The following is a 20,698-nucleotide window of genomic DNA, read 5'->3' on the forward strand; positions in this document are numbered from 1 at the left end:
GACTTCCCCTCCTCCCCTCCCACCTGCACTTCGCTGCGGCCATGCTGGTGGTCTTGCTATTTCTTAAGCCCTTAGCAGCTTGGCACTGGCTGTTCCTTCTGCCAGATGAGCCCTTCCCCAGATACCTGCCTGGCTCAGGCGTTGCCTTTTTAATGTCGTGACTCAAATGTCCCCTTCTCATTGAGGCCTGCTTGGACTCCCTCTTTAGAATAGCACCCGGCCCCCGTGACTTTATGAGGCTTTGTTTCCAACAAACTTGTCACCTGACACACTGTATTTTTATTTACTTATTAAGTAACTGGAATGCTATCTCTGTCTCTCCGCCGGGATGTAACATCCAGAAGGGCAGGGATTTTTGTCTGTTTTCCTTGCTGCTGTGGCACCGGTGCCTGTCCCAGCACAGTACCTGGCCCCTAGCCAGGGCTCACTGAACGTCGCTCCAGGAAGAAACAAGGGATGACCTTTGATGCCAGAGTCAGAAACACGGTCTTTGGTCCTGCATGTCCGCCCCTCTCTGTGGACAGGGGGAGGCAGTGGGGAAGGCCCTGGCCTCCCAGAGCAACTGGTTTTGCTCCCTGAGGGGCTTGCTGGCTTCCTGGGGTGGGGGTGTCACCTGGGGCAGGATTCCTGCTGAGCAAGTGAAACACCCACTGCAGGCAGCAGAGGGTGCAGCTGAGAGTTGGTCACGATTGCACTTCCGACTTTGGGGACCCAGAACCACTTTAGCGGAGGCCCTGGGGGAGCCCCTTCCTTTTCGGAGGAAGAGAAGGCAGACCTCTGTTTGCTGGCTGAGTCGGGGCGTGAAGCAGGGTGGGCAGGATGAGGAGGCTGAATTGGGAAGGAGGGGGCAGTGGAGGCTGGATTTGAATGGGGCCAGACCTGAATTTCATCTCAGCAACTGCTCCATAGACCCCAGCTTTAGGTGGGGGTTCGCCCCCCACCCCCACATCCAAGACAATGAAAATGAAGCTCCGAGTGGGTTCCATGAAGCACTGGGGTGTCGTCTCCGGACAGTTCACAGGGATCTGCATTCCTGAGGCTGGGGGTGGTCAAGGGACGGTCAAGATGAGTATGTCCCTGTCAACGGAGGGCCTCCCTCCCCCTCCATGCAGGGTTTCTGTGCAGAGCGCTCTCCCAGGGCTTTGTCTGGGTTCTCTCCAGTTACCCACTCTGGAGGGGTCTCTGTGATGTGTCCTCGGCCACCCGCCAGCATCACTAGTCCATAGGAGAGCATGTAGGAGGGGAACCCCTGCCTGCCCCCTGTGCCTGATGGCTCATTTGCTTCCATCCCCTCCTAGCAGCACTGGGAGGAGTCACTCTCAGGAGACCCATTTTATAGCTGAGGATACTGAGGACCAGAGAGGTGAAGTCTCCTGCCCAAGGTCACACAGCCCCTCAGTGGAGAAACAGAGATTCTAACTACAGTTCACTTCTCAGAAGTTTCCAGGACTTGAGCTTGAGGATGAGGCAGGAGAAATCCTGCTGAGAGCTTCTTTCCTCCTCCACTCAACCAGCCCTGTTCTAGGGGCTTTGTACCTTGCTACTCAAAGTGTGACTGAAGCCCATAGCATCAGCCCCTCCTGGGAGCATGTTTGAAATGCAGGTTCTTGGCCGGGCACGGTGGCTCACACCTGTAATCCCAGCACTTTGGGAGGTGGAGGTGGGCGGATCACTTGAGTCAAGGAGTTGGAGAACAGCCTGGGCAACATGGCAAAACCCTGTCTCTAAAAAAAAAAAAAAAAAAATTAGCCAGGTGTGGTGATGAGCGCCTGTAGTCCCAGCTACTCAGGAGCTGAGGTGGAAGGATCATTTGAGCCATGGAGGCAGAGGTTGCAGTGAGCCGAGATTGTGCCACTGCCCTCCAGCCTGGACTGACAGAGTGAGGCCCTGTCTTGAAAGAAAGAGAGAGAGAGAGAGAGAGAAAGAAGGAAGGAAGGAAGGAAGGAAGGAAGGAAGGAAGGAAGGAAGGAAGGAAGGGAGGAAGGAAGGAAGGAAGGAAAAAGAAAAGAAAAGAAAAGAAAAGAAAAGAAAAGAAAAGAAAGGAAGGTTCTCAAACTAGCAACTCGTCTTAAAAAGATTGTCCCTCATTCTCAAACTTTACCTTTGAATTATCCCCCATGGGTCTGGAGTGGGGCCCAAAAATCTGCATTGCTCTCCAGGTGACGCAATAGTGAAGCTTTGTTCCCAGGGTCTTACTGTTCCCTGGCAGAGAGGGACCTCCAACAGATCGAGATAGCTGAGAGGAAGGCTGGTAAGACACAAGCAATTCTGGACCTGGGCTTCTTGAATTTGAACATGCACCCGAATCACCTGGAGGACTTGTTAAAACACAGAGTGCAGAGGGATGGGGGGAAAGAATGTGCATTTCTAACAAGTTCCCTGATGCTGCTGATGCTGCAGTCCTGGGGACCCCACTTCAAGAACCACTGCTCTAGCCCTACAGGTGAGCTACCAGTGAATAACAGGTGTGCTGAGATATGGCCCCCATGGTGCTCAGGGATTAGGGTGGTCAGAGACCCAAGTCTGCAGGGCTCCAGTTCCAGCCATACTCTGCCCGGAGCCTCCTCTAGGGACCCTTAGAGGATGGCCCAAGCTGGGTGAGGTGAATGGCTGCCCCATAGTCCCCACACAACTGGCACAAACTCTGCTCTGCCTGATGCTCCAGGTTCAGCTAGGAGATCCTCCAGCATCTCAGCATCTTCATCCACATTCCACAGCAAGTGCACCTCTGCTCTCATGGACAAGGGCCGCTGGGGGCGCTGAGGGAGCTTGTGCCTCAGGTGCTGAAGGTGAATGATGTGCCGCCCCAGGTGTAGCTGGAGGGAGGGGGAGGCAGGAGGCTGGGTGGAGGCTCCAGGTGGGCAGGGTCCAGATGGCCCAGAGCCCAGCTTGTGTTGATTTGCAGCTGATGTGTCCTTTTAGCATCATCCCAGCTGGCTTCAGAGTCACCACACTCACAGTTCATGTCTATTCCCCAAATTAGAGCATCACTGTTATTTTGAAGCGCATGGTATAGAAAAGTTCAATTCAGTTTGGAATTCTTTCATACAATCATAAGAAATTACAATATTTTATGTTGTTAAAAGAATCTTTGGATTCTTTCAATATAATTTCACCTGTTCTTTTATGTTCCTTTTTTGAATATTGTTTTAAAATGATTTTAAAAATTATATTCCTTATTTATTCAAAATTTCTTATAAAGAGCGACAATGAGTAATTTCCAGATATCCCTAACAAAATTCTTGCTGAGAAATTGTGTGTTATCGTGTCAAGCATAAAATCCAGCATAAGCTAGGAACCTGTATGGAAGCAAGTTCAAGTTTTTTTTTTAAGGTAAGAAGATTTTAATTGGAAGCTTTAAACAAAACTCAGTATTAAATATACCCCATAATCCTTTGTATTTTGTCTTTATTATAATTACACAGTACTTTAAATACGATGAGGTTTTTCACCAAGCCCCATAACGGATGCCCCAGAGCCTGGCTGCCTAAGCCCAGGATACTGTCTAGATGCTACCATTTTCTATACATGCGGTGTTGCCAAGAGGCAAGAGCTGCTCCAGAGAAGAGGGGCTAGACTCTTGGGTCCAGCACAGGGCTTGGCATGTAGAAAGTACTCAAAAGATGGAAACGTGGGTTTAAATGGATACATTCAGGCTTTCTTTTGGTCTATAAGAAAAATCAGCGCATCTTTGCTTGGTCTTTCACAGGGCTCCAAATATCCACATCCAGAAGGGCAAGGATTCTTGTCTGTTTTCCTTGCTGCTGTGGCACCAGTGCCTGTCCCAGCACAGTACCTGGCCCCTAGCCAGGGCTCGCTGAACGTCGCTGGAGGAAGAAACGAGAGATGACCATTGAGGCCAGAGTCAGAAACACGGTCTTTGGTCCTGCATGTCCGCCCCTCTCTGTGGACGAGGGGAGGCAGTGGGGAAGTTAAAGCAGCAGCACATGTCCCTAGAAGCAGAAAATAGGAATCAAAGGCTCAGATGCTCTGCTCGGAGTGCCGGTCCAGGGTGAGCGATCCTCGTGTGTTCAGCATGCATTCTGGTATGCTAAGTTGTGCCAGGCCTGTTCTAGGCACCGGAGGTGCACAGCAAACAAGACAAAGTCCCTGTCGTGTGGAGTTCACATTCTGGTGACAAAAATAGTAATGACTCCATGGTAGGCCTCTTACACGTACTTTATATGCATTAATGTACTTAATCCTAGCATCAACCTTTGAAGAAAGGTAATAATATTATCCTAATTTATAAAGGAGAAAACTGGTGCTCAGAGAGGTTAAGTGACTTACACAGGGTCACACAGTAGAACCTGTGGTTTGAAGCATGTGCTAATCTTACTGTCAGAGAAGGTAACATAGGTGAAGATGGGCTTGGGAATAGTGCCTGGTGCTTAAGGCATCTTTTGAAAAGCCCAGGTGCTCTGAGCTAAGGGTTTTAAGCAGGGAGGGCAGGGTTGTGTCCGGAGAACCTGGAGCTTAGAGTTTCATGCTGGGGCATGACCATACCATGTGTCTAAACCTCTGCTGCTGGCTGTCTCATCCCTGTGATTCCCTTTCATCCCAGGAAACCTGGCAATATTCACTCGAGATAAAAATCAGCCTTTCAACCCATTCCAAATTGCAACTGGGTGAATCCTGGGACAGCTGCCACTGGCTCTTCAGGTTTGGGGCTGAGCTTATGGCTCCAGTCAGCAGGAGTGGAGTCCAGGTAGAGCGAGGCCTGTGAGGAAACTCCAGGCAGACATTTTGCAATGCGAGCAAGTTGTGTATTTCTGGGAATGGAGTCCAGTGTCCCCAGAACCTCTTTTGGCGAGCTAGTGCTGTCTTGCTTTTGTGTTCAGCATCGATGGAGAGCATTGTGGTTTCATTGCACCAAAGTTTGTGTTGGCAGCTGCAACGTAGGCACAGACGTTTCAGAAAGAGCCGAGATTTCATTTTACTTTCCCCAGGTAGATGTTCAAACCATTCCAACATTCGATAAATTATTGAATTCAGCAACCTGTTCTCCATATCCCCACCCTGGGAATTCCAGTTAGCTCTAAGAGCATCAACATAAAATTAGCAGAAGATTCAGACTGAATTAATTTTAACTTTAAAATAGTTGCATTCTCTGAAGACGAAGACGTCTGAGAAATCTGTCCTTAGGTCACGTTCAGAAATGTGGGCACAGATTAGTGGCCAAATGCCCTTGGGGAGTTGTATGCAAAGGGGAGAAGCTAGAAATGACCTGAAGGCCCAACGATGAGGGGTGGTCAAAGGCTGGCACAGCCACAGGAAGGAGTGGCTATTGTACAGCCACAGAAGTAATTGTTTTCCAAGAGAACAAAATAACACAGGAAATTCTCATGGCTTAAAATTAAACGATTAAAACCTGTATTTTATACTAGTCCTGAGTTTATATAATTAGGTCTCAAATTTGTAGTGTGTGTTTGTGTAAATAACAGTCATTATCTCTGTGTAGTGCAATTTTAATCTACCTTTTTTATATCTTTATTTTCCAAATTTTTTACTTTAATAACCTTTTGCTTCAGATAAAAATCAGGAACAAAACCATTATTTTAAAAGAGTGAGTATCTCTTGGAGTGCTAGGAATCTGTTTTTTCCCCTTTCTCTTCTTCCCCACCGCTTAATTTCCAACAGAAGCACACTACTCTTTTAGGGAATAAATGTATTATTAATTTTATTTTCGGGGAAATAATAGAATGTATATTCCATAACGTATGGTGTGAGCGAAGAAGTGCATTTGATTCAGTGAAATGATGTAGCATTAAAGCAAGACAACTTTAGAGGAAAAGAAATTCACAACTTACAATGGCAGTTAAAAAAAATAGGGGATTGTTTTCGAAATTATTGGCACATTCATAATTCCAGGCTCCTGAAAGATATTAAAGCACAAAGCACATAAAGCAAAATGCCAACCAGGAGAAAGATTCATCTACTTCCATTTTCAAAAGCGCAGAAACAAGACTTCATTTGTTTCTTGCTAAAGATGCTCCCCTTTTCTCATCCCTCCCTCCTGTTGTTTGAAGCCAGAATAAGCTGCAGTAATTTTCCAGTGTCCTAGCATTTTACCAGTATTAGCTGTTTTCCCCATCTGGAGTGTTTCACCCTATGTTCTCCATCTTGGGCATCATCGGGGTGGTTGGCTGGGACCTGCCCCATGTGAGGAGGCCCCCCAACCAGACCTCCACATATTCTCCTACTCCAAAGATGCACTCGCTGGCATTTCCTTACTCAGACCTCACAGCAACACTGTGACAAAGGGGCTATGATGATTAAGATTCCCATTTTACAGAATGGGAAACTGAGGCTTGGAGGGATAAAGGAACTCATGCAAGCTTCTCCAGCCAAGAAGTGATGGAGCCAATATCACGTGCATGTCTGTCTTCTTCCAAACCTTTTATAGAATTCCATAAACCAGAAGGAAGCTCTGGGTTGAACAGAAAACCCCCAGGCAGGTGTTTGACTGGAAAATGGGCAAAAATTCTATGACTTGAAGCAAGGGGTGCGTGGTGTATTTATCTGTAAACCAAAGATCACAGCAGTCAAGTAAAAGATTGCCATGCCCACTGCCCAGAGTGGGTCCCCAAGGGGCCAGAAGCAGGGCACAGCTTGGCACTGTGGTGGCAGCTGCTGCAGCTACTCTAAACAAGGACAGCTTCCATGACCTCACAGATGTCCCTAGCACGTGAAAAGGGCCCAACAGGCACAGAGGGTGCAACAGGCCTCCTCTCCCAGCTTGGGTCAGCGCAGCAAAAAGCTGTAAATCACGAGATTGCAACACGGGAGCTGTCTGAATTGCAGCCCAGTAATGAACAACCACGCAGTCATTTTTGTTATGATTTTTTTCTTTCTGAAACTAACCAGTTCAGTGTGAGTCACTCTGTAGATGCTGAGACCATTCCCCTGGAAGTCATGGTGCACTGAGCAATTGTATCGAGGGGCTCATCTCAAAGATGACCCCCAGGTTCCAGAAGATTTCAAGGAAACTAGTCGTTGTCCAACCAGCCATACCTTTGCCAGAGCTCACTGGGGGACTCCAAAGTCAGTGACTATGGTAGGATGGCCAGATAAAGTATAACACGTACTCTGAGACATAGTTACACTAAAAACGTATTTGTTGTTTATTTAAACTCAAATTTAACTGGCCTCTTGTTTTTTTATCTGGCAACCCTACCTATAAACAGTGCTTGTTCTTTGAGCAAAGGTGATGCATATCCAATGAAACTCTTCAAGACAGAAGGGAAACTTTTCCAAAAGTGAATCTGATCCTCTCATTGCTTTGCTTAAAATACTTTAACCATTTCCTATTGCTCACAGCAGTGTTTTGCAAACTCTGAGGTGCATCAAATGGATGCACTGGAGGGCTCGTTAAAACAGATTTCTGGGCTCCAGCCCCCAGAGTTTCTGATTCAGAAGGTCTGGGGTGGGATCTGAGAATCTGCATTTCCAGCAAGTTCCTAGAGGATGATGGTGATGCCAGGCCTGACTCCATATTTTGAGAACTGTGTTTTTAAGATGCCAACACCCAAACCCTCCACCATCATCCACCGTTGAGACCCATGTGGCCCTTCATGATCCAGCTCCTGCCAATCCCTCTAGCCAGTCTCACACTGGTCTCCCTCACTCACCAGAAATGCTTCCCAAGTCCCCACAAGGCCTTTGTACATGTAGTCCCTGCCTCACACTGTGACCCACTCCATCCTTATTACCTTAAGAGGGAGTTACTCTCATTTTACACATCTTACACATGTAGAAACTGAGATTTGGAAGACCTATGTCCTGGCCAAGGCCAAATCAATAATAAGAGACAAAGTCAGAGATTTAAACTTTCATCTGCATGTCTCCAAAGCCCACCTCTTTTCTGCCTTACTGTGCTACCTCTCCAAACTGGAAGTATTAACTTCCATTTCAAGGCTCTCTTGAATGCTGGATTTTGTGAGCTTGCCACTTGATAGATATTTATTTGCCCTCAAACTAAGCCCTTGAGGTTTAATACTTTGGGATTTGGAAAACAAGTTCAGCTTCTCCCCTTGACAACACCCTTCAAGATCTAATAGACAGCTCACATCCTGTCTCAATGTCTCAATGTTTGTCTGAACTTAAGAGTGTTAGTCTCCCCACCCCTAAACACACACACACACACACACACACACACACACACACACACACACACACACACACACACACATCCAAAGTCTATAGAGAGAGCTTTGATACTTAAAGTTGCTGTGGCAACCAAAAACCTGTTCTCTGAATCACTCCTTAATGGTAGGATGACATCAACTTCCTGTCTTCTTCTTGAAACTAATCTCAGCTCTTGGCATCTGCCAGTGAAAGTGGAGCAAGGACTTGGGGACTTGGGGACTTGGGCGCAGGTTAGGGAATGGAGCTCAGGTTGTTGAGTTTAAAAGTCCAAGAGACTTATTCTGTTTTTTGAGTCATCTTTGGACTTTCTTGGTTCTCAGAAGCTTGGGTTTCACATAGACTCTTTCCAGTCCATCCATCCATCCATCCATCCATCCATCCATCCATCCATCCATCATCGATCCATCCATCATCCACCTAACCATTCATCCATCCAACCAATCATCCATGCATCCATCTATGCATCCATCCATCATCTATCCAATCATCCATCCATCCATCCATCCATCCATCCATCCATCCATCCAACCTTCCATGCATCTAACCAACCATCCATTCGTCCATCCATCCATCCATCCATCCATCCATCCACCATCCATCCATCATCCATCCATCCAACCATCCATCCATCCATCCATCCATCTATCATCCATCCATCCAACCATCCATCCATTCATCATCCAGGCAACCATCCATCCATCCATCCATCCATCCATCTTCCATCCATCATCCATCCATTATCCATCCATTTATTCACCATGTGCTCACTGAGCATGCCAGGCACAGTCTTGAAGCTGCGGCTCCAATGGTGAAAAGAAACAGATGTGGCCTCTGGCCCTCTGGCCCTCTGGCCCCAGCAACTTCACCATCCAGTGAGACATAGGAGAACTGCTTGGCATGTGCTCAGGACCCTCAAGGAGAAGAACAGAATACTGTGGGGTGCTTGTCAGAGCCACCTCCAGGCTGGTGGGTTCCAGAAGAAGCCAGGTTTGAGCTGAAACCAGCAGACACTTGGCACTTAGCCAGGTGAATGAGGGGCAAGTACATTACAGGTAAGCACCCGGAACAAACCAAACCCCCTTCAGCCCTGGAAAAAAACACATGCTGCTTTTACAGCCTGGAACACTCTTCCCGCTAGGTCTTTGCACAGTGGCTCATTCTCACTATTAAGTTATCAGCTGTGAATCTGCCTCCCCAGGAGGAATTTCTCTAACCACTCTATGCAAAGCAGCTCCTTTTGGCAGCTAATGATGGATTATTTCAGGGAGTCGTTCATGCAGTATATTTTTATTGGGCACTTGTTCTGTGCTAAGCACTGGGGAAAGCAGTGAGAAGACACTCACGGCACCTGCTCCTGGAGCGGATGCACTGTCATCACATCCCAGATGCTCACCACCCTCTGCACTCATCTTGGGCATTTATTTGTCTGCTTGTCTGCCCTGCTCCACTGTAAGCTCTCAAAAGGCAGGGATCTTCCTGCCTTGTTCCCTGCAGCATCCTGAGAGCTTGGCACACAGTAGGAGCTCGGGAATGAATGAATGAATGAATGAATGAATGAATCAATCAATCAATCAATCAATCAATGAGGTCCACTCTCCAGAATGGTCGTTCTCAACCCGGCATGATTTTGCCCCCTACCCTGGGACATTTGGAAATGTCTGGAGATATTTTTGCTTGTCACTACTGGGGGCTTCTACTGATGACCAGTACATAGAGATCAGGGACTCTGCTCAACATTCTGCAACGTCCAGGACAGCCCCCACCACAGATAATGATGCAACCCAATGTCAATAGTGCCAAGACTGAGAACCCAGCTCCGGAGCCTCCATGCTGTCTTGTGTCCCAGACGGGCTTCCACCCTGTTATATGGAGGGTTCACAGACAGATAGTTCCCCCCACTTTTTCCCAAGGCTAACGCTGCATGTTTTCAAGCTTCAACAGGGGCAGAGTCCTGACTTGTAGGGAGCTTTGAGTGGGTGCCAAGGAAATAATCTGTGATGGTGGATGCAGCGAGCACCTGGGGAGAGCTCACCTGGCATTTGTCTAGAGCTGCAGCTATACCTCCACAGCCCTGGGGCTCACTCAAGGACGCAGAAGGCCTTGCTGCCCCAGCTTCCATTTGGGTACAATCCCAACACTGGGGAGCTCTCCTGACACCAAAGACTACAGTGATTCATGCTTTTTATATTTTATTATTATTTTGTATTTCTTGCACATTGTTTAACTCTTTTGTTCTGTTTCAGCAGCAACCTTGGACTTGATCTATGCTCATTGTTAGGGATCCAGAGATCCCATCTCTTCCCTCATGGTGGTTACTGTCTCATGGGGGAAAGATGCTGATCGATCATGTGTGCAAATGAAAATAGAAATAGCACGATGGCGTACCTCAGGAAAGTTAGAATAGGAATCATTTAAAAGCCAGGAAACAACAGATGCTGGAGAGGATGTGGAGAAATAGGAAAGCTTTCACACTGTTGGTGGGAGTGTAAATTAGTTCAACCATTGTGGAAGACAGTGCGGTGATTCCTCAAGGATCTAGAACTAGAAATGCCATTTGACCCAGCGATCCCATTACTGGGTATATACCCAAAGGATTATAAATCATGCTGTTATAAAGACACATGCACACGTATGTTTATTGTGGCACTATTCACAATAGCAAAGACTTGGAAGCAACCCAAATGTCCATCAATGATAGGCTGGATTAAGAAAATGTGGCATCATGGAATACTATGCAGCCATAAAAAAGGATGAGTTCATGTCCTTTGCAGGGACATGGATGAAGCTGGAAACCATCATTCTGAGCAAACTGTCACAAGGACAGAAAACCAAACACCAATTCTCACTCATAGATGGGAATTGAACAATAAGTACACATGGACACAGGGTGGGGAACATCACACACTGGAGTCTGTCGGCAGGGTGGGGGACTAGGGGGAGGATAGAATTAGGAGAAATACCTAATGTAAATGACTAGTTGATGGGTGCAGCAAACCAACATGGCACATGTATACCTATGTAACAAACTTGCATGTTGTGCACATGTACCCTAGAACTTAAAGTATAATAAAAAAAAAAAAAAAAGAAAGAAATATCACGATGGTGTGCGACCAATAGGAGATGCACGTTGTCCTAGGAGAGGGGGATTTGACCTAGTCAGGGAGGGCTCCATTAGGGAGTTAAGGTTGAGCTGAGAACTGAAGGAAGAGTCAACTAAGAGAAGGTGGCTCAGGAGAAGGAGGGGTGGGCACCTTCAGGAGTGCCCTTCAGAAGGGAGCCCAGTGCCTTTGGAGCTCAGCAGGGAGTGGGGGGGTAGCTTCCCATGAGGCTGAAGACATAGGCAGAGGTGGATTGTGCAGGAATTTATGGACCCTTAAAAGGAGTTTGATTTTTCCCAGGAATCTGGTGTTTATCCTAAAAGCAATGGGAAACATTGCTGGGATTTTTGCAAGGGGGTCGCCTTATCTGATGTTTATGGCAAAAAGATCATTCTGCTGCTCTGGCGGGAGAGGATGGAGAGATGGCAACCAGGTGACTGTGCAGTCCCAGCTGAATGCTTCCAGCTAAGTGGCCGAGGAAGAGCAGGACCCAGGTGCATGGATTCAAGGTCTGATGTAAAAACAAGAGGACCTGGTGATGGACTGGATGTGGGGAGGAGATGAAGGGGCTCAGACTCCTCCTCAGATCCTGGCTGTCTCACCAGGATGGATATGGATTCTGTCACAGAGCTGGGAAGCTGGAAATGTCAGGGAAGGCAGAATCATGAGTGTGGTTTTAGAGGACGCTGGGTCGGAAGTGCCTTTGAGCCACCCAGTGGGCACATCAGGAAGGCTGTTGGACAGATAGTCTAGAGCCTGGAGGAGAGCCCTAGGCATATGTGTGTGTGTGTGTTTGAGAGTCACAGTACAGAGGTGGAACTTGGCGCCACGGTCGCAGGTAAGTCCCCTGAGGCAAGCAAGAGTGAGAGGAATGGAGGCCCCCTGACCAGACCTGGAAGCCAATGTGTAAAGCCTCAGTCCATAGGAGACAGAGAAGGAGCAGCCTGGGGAGGAGACTGTGGGAATCAAGAGAAAACCATTTTCCAAAGAGAAAGGACTTCTGGGTAAAGATGGTGGATTAATCACCAATCTTCATTGTTTCTCCCACTGCGGGTTCCAACCAAAATTCAAATAAAGGATCAGAAAGGGCATAAACTCCCAAGGGAAGCAATGACTGGAACAACCCTTACTGCCACCTCCACTGCTCCACGTCACCCTTGGCCTCCCCTGGGTGGTCCCCAAAGTTCCTATGTACTAAGCACCTCCTCTGTGCTGAGAAATGCCTTAAAGCATTTTACAGGCATAGTCTCTCCTGCCCTCAATAACCCTATCAGCAGGTTCCTGAATTTTACGGGTGAGAAAACCAGGGATCAGAGAGGTGAAGAACCTGCTCTATGTTGCACAGCTAGAAGTGGCTTAGCTGGGCTTTAAACCCTGGTCTTCGTTGCTTCTATTGTTTGTGCTTCAGTGGTTTTCTTCATTATTAAAGAGTTTTTTTCTTTCCTGACGCTGTCCTCTGTAGTATTAATTAGAAATTCCCAGGTGGATAAGAACAATTTTGTTCTGCCCTTTGATCTCCCACATGCAGACCCACAGTAGCTACTTCATCCTCATTGAATTAAACCCTCATTCCTCCACTGCACTTCCCATAGCCTCACCTCAACCCGTGGACTGAGATCAGAATTTGCTACTCTTTTCTCTAGGCTTATAATTCTTTATCATGTCCTTGAATCTGTTAGGAGAGAAACATAGGAATAACCAGGCCTAATTCCTCTGCTGGATTTTAAGTTTGAGAAGTCAGGGGTGGCGTTTGTCCGTTACTGCACCCTCACTGCCAGGCAACGGGCATGGCATAAACTTCTCGTTCATTTATTCCTCAAACATTTGCTGAGCATCTTCTGTGTACAGGCATTGCCCCAGGAACCGGGACACAGTCCTTTTCAGCAAATGTAGCAACTCAAAACAGCACACATGTGTTATCTTACAGTCTTTGCAGGTCAGGAAACTAGGCAGAATTTAGCTGTGTCCACTGTGCAGGGTGTTTCACAAGGCTGTCATCAAAGTGTCATGCAGGGATGAGGTCTCATCTGAGGGCTTGACTGGAGAGGGATCCACTTCTGTACTCACTCAGTGGTTGTTGGCAGGATTCAGTTCCTCCTGGGTTGTTGGACTGAAGTCATCATGTTCTTTCCGGCCACTGGCTGGAGGCCACCCTCAGGTCCTTGCCACACAGGCCTTTCTGGCAAACTGCTTCCTTAAAGCATGCAAGGCAAGAAGGCCATACAGAGTCTACTAGGAAGATGGAAGTCACAATCTTTTGTAACCTAATAATGGAAGTGATATTTCATCACTTTGCCCTATGCAAGGTGGCTGGAAGCTACTATTGGCTAGAAGCTTCTACTGGCTAGAAGCAAGTCCCTAGGCCAGCCTACACTAAAGGGGAGAAGCTCCTACAGGGCATGAATAGCAGGAGGTGGGGGCACCTTGGAATTGGCTTTCCGCATGGAGAGAGCCACGAAAGACACAAGCCAGCAAATGACTGAGCGAGAGAACTTCAGAGCCATAAGTAAGGCAGTGGGTGCCATGTTCGTTGGATGACTAACAGATACCTTCTCCATGAAGACAGGGACTGGTTGCCTGCCCTGTGCCATCAGTTTCCTGCCTGGATCCTGGAACGTCGTGGCCCCGAGTGAATGCTGAATGAATGATGCAGTTATTTGCCTGGGCCCAGATACCGTGAGTAATTGCAGGGAAGGTGCCAGGTCTTTGGCTTCTGGTTCCAGGCCAAGATCGAATCTGCTAAAACGCTCCACTTAATGGGTTTATTTCCTGTTTGGGGCTTTCGCCTTTATTTTTTTTATTTTCCTAAAAGCCACTTGTTGAGTTTTCTTAACTCTGGGTTGAGTTTTTAGTGGTTGCTTGTGTTCATGTTTTTTGGGGGAATTAATAAGAAAGTTTCTAGTCTCACCCTGGAATGTGGTTTCACGGCGTTTTTCCCTCTTTCCCTTAGCAAAGGCAGACACATTCATTTCAAGAGAGACAAGCACCTTTTCATGTAAACGGAAAGATCAAGAGGTTCTTTAATAAGCCATCAACTGCCTGCCCCTCTCCATTTTTTTTTAACCTGAAAAACAAGACCCGAGTTTGGCTCTAAAAAACATTTGCCAGTATCTGTTCCCCCGCAGCCCAGAATGGTGTGGGGAGCAGGCCTGCCCCTTGCAGCGGGAGGTTAGATGGGGGCCCTGGAGGATCTCCTCCTGGAGTTCCCGCCGCTGGTATTTTTCACAGGAGAAGAAAGCAAGCTGAGTAAACAACGACACCACACAAGTACAACCCAAACACGGACAGCCTCACACGCGGCTCGTGTCCCATTTATTTCAACGAAAAATTCTCCCTCCAATCCACCCGCTTCTCTCCAGCCCCGCTGCTCTTCCCTAGTTCAGGGTTTTTCTCCTCCAACACTATTGACATTTGGGACAGGATAATTCTTCGTAGTGAGAGCTGTCCCGGCATTGCAAGGTGTTTAACAGCATCCCTGGCCTCCATTCCCTAGAGGTCATTAGCAAAGCCCCCACTTCCTCATCCCAATTTTGAGAACGAAAAATGTCTCCAGATATTGTCAAGTGTGTGGGGAGAAGGGGTGGGAAGACAAAGCTGCCCCGTTTGAGAACCACTAGCCCAGTCTAAGTTCACAGTTCTCACCTTCTCGGCCCCACTTCTCCTCCCCTCTTACCTCAAAGCTTCCCCAAGGGCCGCCTAGTGCCCTGCCCACACAGGCATTCAACAGGTGTTCTTTGACTGCATGACAGCAGGACAGCACCTGTGTCCTCCGGGCCTAGGACGATGCCTGGGATGTAATAGATGCTCAGTAAGTATTTGCTGAAAGGATGCTGGAGGCTCCCTCTGGGGGTCTTGGCATCTTCTGCTCTGTACCCTACCACTCGGCTCTGCCAGCCCCTGGGTTTCCATTGCTCGCAGCCAAACCCATCCTTCCGGGGCAACTAATGATAAGCTTTTTAGGGTAGCCTTTATTTCTCTCATTTCATCGATGAAGAAACCGATGTTCAGGATGGTTAAATAAGTTTTGCAGGATCTTACAGTGACATAGCTAGAGTTTTAACACAGATCTGTCTGACCCCAAAGCAAAAACAGATTGAAAGGAATTTCTCTGAAAGAAACCTCAACCTCATATAAAACAGGAAAGGCATCTATAGGAAACTGATCAAATATTGGGCTCTTTCCTCTGCCAGCCTTTTCTCTTTGGGGAATATATGACAAGTTATGTCATCTCTCCAGGTCTTGGTTTCTCTCTTTCAAATTGCCAAGGTTGTAGCAATATCTCTAAACATCCCGGTAGCTCTAAAATGCTTGGATTCCAGCTCCTGCCTCTTCTATCCACAGACACCCTCACACCCAGAGCTGCGGACACCACCCCACCTGGGCTGACGTGGAGTGGGGCTCTGAACTCTGGGAGGGGCAGCAGGACCTCTCTGCAAAGCACTCTCACTGCACATTTGGTTTCAGTTCTACTAATTTTTTTGCACATTTTGCCGTCACAATGTGATAAAATCGAGCAGACGTAAATTAGGAGCCAAGGAAGGCTGGGAACACACACACACACACACACATAAACACACACACACATTTAAAAAGAGAAAAAGGAAGGAAAGAAGAAAAAAGAGGAAGTTGTTGGAACTTCCCTCCCTGAATCAATCCACCAGGACTTGGGATTTACCTGGGGCAAGGGGTGAAGGGAGCTAGGAGGGCTGGCTGGGCTCTGCCTCCCAGTGAGAGAGAGGCCAACGGTTGGGACCGCCCAGAGTGGGGGACAGGAAGACAGGAAGAGGTGGTCCCTGTCGTGCTGGGGCTTCTGAGGCCGCAAGTATTTTTAAAGAGATGGAGGAGGAGCTACAAAATCCCATTACAGGTTAAGGCCCTGCAGGGCCTCAGGCTCCAGGGCAGCCGGTGGACAGGCGGGTACTGGGAATGGTGCCAGATTTCCTGGATTCTTCAATCAAAACCAGAAATTTACATTCTTGGGTGAAGTCTTTCCGTTTTTAAATGTCAGGAAACCACCAGGGGCCAAACCACACGCACAGGCTGATCCCATGTGGTCTATGGGATGCGGGGCTGCCACCCCGGCCAGCTGTACTGCTTTGACTTTCTCAGGTTTCTTCTTTGCTCTGGGACATATCCACATTTGTTATTGAACAGCACCTACTGCGGGCCAGACACAGACCTCAGGGGATGGCCAGTCTGCATTCATTCAATCCTCATAACAGCTCTACTAAGGGGGAACTGTGTCATCTCCCTCTTACAGATGGGGAAGCTGAGGCCCAAGGAGGTGCAAATCCTCCTTCCCTTAAGTAATTTACAAGTCCTGGACAAATAATTCTCTGAGCCTCAGTTTCCCCAGCTGTAATAGTAACACACGTCTAGGGGTTTTGTGGAGGTGAAGTGAGATGCAGGGTAGTCCCCCTTTATCCATGGTTTTGCTTTCTGAGATGTCAATTACCCATGGTCAACCACAGTCTGAAAATATGCAATGGAAAATTCCAGAAATAAACAATTCATAAGTTTTAAATTGTGTACCTTGTGAGTATCTTGATGAAATCTTGCATCCTTCCGCTCCATCCTGCCGGGGACATGAATCATCCCTTTGTCCTGTGGACCCACACTGTCCATGCACATTAGTCACTCCGTGGCCATCTGGGTGATCAGATCAACTGTCATGGCATCCCAGTGCTTGTGTTCAAGGAATCCTTACTTATTTTACTTAAAAATGGCCCCAAAGCACAGGAATAGTGACACTGCAGTATATTGTTTAATTATTCTATATTACTAATTTCTTACTCTGCCTAATTTATAAATTAACCTCCATCATAGGTATGTCTGTGTAGGAAAAACATAGAATAGGTAAGTTTAGTGCTATCCATGGTTTCAGGCATCCACTGGGGGTCTTGGAATGTATCCCCCGAGAATAATGGGGGGCTGCCATACTACATCCCTCACAGCACATATGCTAATGCCCTTTAGCAATTACCATTTGTTATGGGTTGAATTGTGTTCCCTGACCTCTCCCCAACCCCCCGCCATATTTATATGCTGAAGTCCTAACCCTCAGTTTCTTAGAATGTGACCTTATGTAGAAATAGGGTAGTTGCTGATTTAATCAGTTAAATTAAGATGAGATCAGATTATTATTTCTGTCCCAAATTAACCTGGGATTTCTGACTTGCACCTTTGAGCTGGCGTCAGCATGGCACTGGATTCAAAGGAAATACAAACCAAATCCCCAAATCCTTGAAAAGTCACATTTATCCCCAGTAGGCCTTCCTAAGGATTAAGGAGGTTATTCAACGTATCAAGCAGCAAAACTCTGTACAATTTTCTGCAGACAGGTCTGCCAGTCCACAGAATTCCAGGGGACAGGTGGCTGCTCGACCTCTCCTTCTCTTCTCAATTGCGGTCTTTTTGTCTTCCTCTCGCTCCCTCTATCCCCATCCCAGCCTCTCTGTGACAGGCCGTTAGCCTCATGTTCCCATCCTTCCCTGCAGTGCCCTTACAAGGGGGGAAGGTGCTCTCACACTCTCTGCACGCAGCCATCTCCTGTGACTTGTTTTGGCCAGTGCTATGCGGGTGGGGTGGCGATGTTGGTGAGCAGGATGGGCCTATCTGGAACACCCTGTGATATTTGAAGTTAGCTACAAAAATTGATCAAGGTCCTCCCTGTTTAAAACCTTTCATAATCCCCTGTGGCTCTTTGAGCATGGAATGAAATCCCATCCGGAGTCGTCCAGACCCTGCTGGTCCAGCCCTGCCAAACTTGCAACTCCTCATGCACCACATCTCCCCGCTCAGTCTGCTTTCGGCCCTGCCAGCCTCCTGCCCCTTGAACCTGCTCTGTTCCCACCAGTCACAAGGTCTTTGCACACACCGCTCCCTCTCCTGGAAGACTTTCCTCTCCCTGAACCTCGTTCATATTTGTATCCTCCCACCGTGGACTTAAGCATCACTGGCTGGATCCAATCCCCCTGCAGAGCTTTCTACTTAGAGATCCACATGTCATCTCTTTGGAGGGCCAGCCCAGAAAGGGTGAGGGGCTCTGGGCCCTAGAGTGGTCACTGAGTGTGAGGCCCCCAGCCATGACCTCTCCCATGCTCTGCTCTCCTGAAGAGCTGAGCTCCTCATGAGGTAGCTGCTTTTAGGGTCAGTGTTCTACCAAAAACATGCATCAAAGCATTAGAGTTTGCTTAAAGGGCAGAGGGACTGACAGGACTCGAGGGAGGGTCCCCTGTGCCATTCTGCCATGGGGGCCCAGTAGGTCTCTCTCTCTCTCTCTGTGGAGTGCACATGGCGAGTCTCTGTGAGGTGAGCACTTGTGGGATGGCCTCTGTCACATCCCCTCTGCAGCTTCTCTTATGGTTGTAATTTGGCATTTATCCCCATGGTTATTTGATCAATGTCATCTCCTTTATTAGTCTGCGAGCTCCATGATTCTACGTCCTCAGCCCCTAGCACTGAGCCTGCGTGTGGCGGATGTCTGGTGAACATTGGTTGAATAAATGATACACAGTCTGACTTCAGCTCTCACTGTGAAGAATGCGGGCATAGAGCAGTCTGCTTGGGGGCCAAGCAGAGCAAGTGGAAGAGAATAATCAACCATCCTCAAAGACCCTCAACCTCGATGAAAGTGTAAATCGATAAAAGTGTAATATGAAGCCAGATAGAAAATTTGGGTGGACAGATGGGCAGACAGATGAATGAATGGATGGATGGATAAAAGGGAGATAAATTGATAAACACAGAGAAGCAGAGGCTGAATCTCGAGGTAGAAACATACAGAGAAGCATATAGAGAGATCTCTTTGTAGGCATGCATAATCCACTGAACCAAAAACATAACGCAGCTTGCATTGCGTGCCATGTAAATTTGTTCCCAGAGAAGTCACCAAAGAGTTTCTTTGCAGAAAATTGCTAATCCCATTGTGATTTCCTGGTTAAAGAAAAGGTTAGACAAACACTGATAGAAATGGGCCCTTTCACTGAGGGGCGGCTCAGAGAGGTGTTCTTTTCTTCTTTCCTTGCTCTGGTGGCTCCTGGGAATTCCACCTTGGTTTAATTTAGAAACAAAGCCTTTAGCTCTTTCTCTGCTCCCCCCTTCCACTCTCTCTGTCCCCTGTAGTTGGCAACATCTGTCCATATCCAAAGCAAGCCTGCCCTCAGGAAGGGGAATAGTGCGGACTCCAAGTCTTGGCCTTTCCTGAGCTTGCCACTGGGTTGCTATCTTGTAGTGGAATCTACCATTGGATGCCCATCACCTGCTCTTCTCTGCTTCTAGTAAAAACTGCAATAAATGTCTTTGGGACCTCCCCTCCCCTACTCTAAGCTCATTGCATCGAGAGTGCCTCAAGGCTTCCATGATTGATTCAGGGTCGCTCAGTGACCCAGGGATTGAGGCACCCAATTAAAGTCAATAACACACGCAGAGATGTTTGCTGCGGCTATCGGCTCCCTCTCTTTTATCAGGTGTTGGTGAGCATGTGAGATCCGTAGCTTCTGCTGCCATTTTGTAAGCCAAGATGCCAATTTTAGTGACATTGTTCGAATCTGGAATTGAGCTGCATCTGATGCCACTGGGTGAACTCACATTTCGCTTTTAAATCAAGTCAGACTGTATTGAGTTTTCCATCACTTGCCATCAGTAGTGGACACGGTTGGTTGCTCAGTGAACATTCCCATTCTTCCTTCTTCCTCACTGAGAATGCTCATTAACTTCAGGTATCTCCTCTTCAGGAGAAGCGACCCTACTCCCAGCTCAAGTGTGAATCCTGATCTGTGTAAGTCAGTTGTGGCAATCCCACTCTACTAAGCAGTGGGTGGTCCAGGCATGAGCATTTGAGGCAATTCCAGCCAGTGAGACATGAAGGGAGGCTGCCTAGAGGCTCATGGGAACATCGCCTTGCTCACTTGGCCTCTGGAAGTTGTGGTGTTGGGATGAGATGCAGAAGGGTAAGGCTGCCACCATCATGGACCATGAAGGGGCCCAGCCCAAGGGAAGTTGAGCCGGACCTGTCAGTCCACTGTTCTGTGGTTTCTCCACCGAGTTTCTGTGCTGGGGAAGAGGTCCTCTCTGATGCCCCCTTGCACCTTCACCTTTTGGCCTGCACGGGGCAAACCTGGCTTCAAACAGCCCTTTCTTCTCTTCTGCTGCCTTGATACATATTGAAAAATATGTTCAATTACCTAAGAAATCCATGATCATTATAGATCAGGGCTGTTACACAGAATGTTCTGGGATGATTGAAGGGTTCTAGTCAGCACCATCCAATTCCATAAACCACTTGTCACATGTGGCTGCTGAACAATAGAAATGTAAATAGTGTGACTGAGGAGCTAAATTTTTAATTGCATTTAATTTTAATTAATTAGAATTTAATCGTCACATGTGGCTGGCCACTACTGTATTGGACATCACAGAACTAGAACAATTAGAATGATAGAAATAAACAT

The sequence above is a fragment of the Symphalangus syndactylus genome, chromosome 24 (genome assembly GCF_028878055.3).
Source record: "Symphalangus syndactylus isolate Jambi chromosome 24, NHGRI_mSymSyn1-v2.1_pri, whole genome shotgun sequence".
In the NCBI taxonomy this organism is placed as follows: Eukaryota; Metazoa; Chordata; class Mammalia; order Primates; family Hylobatidae; genus Symphalangus; species Symphalangus syndactylus.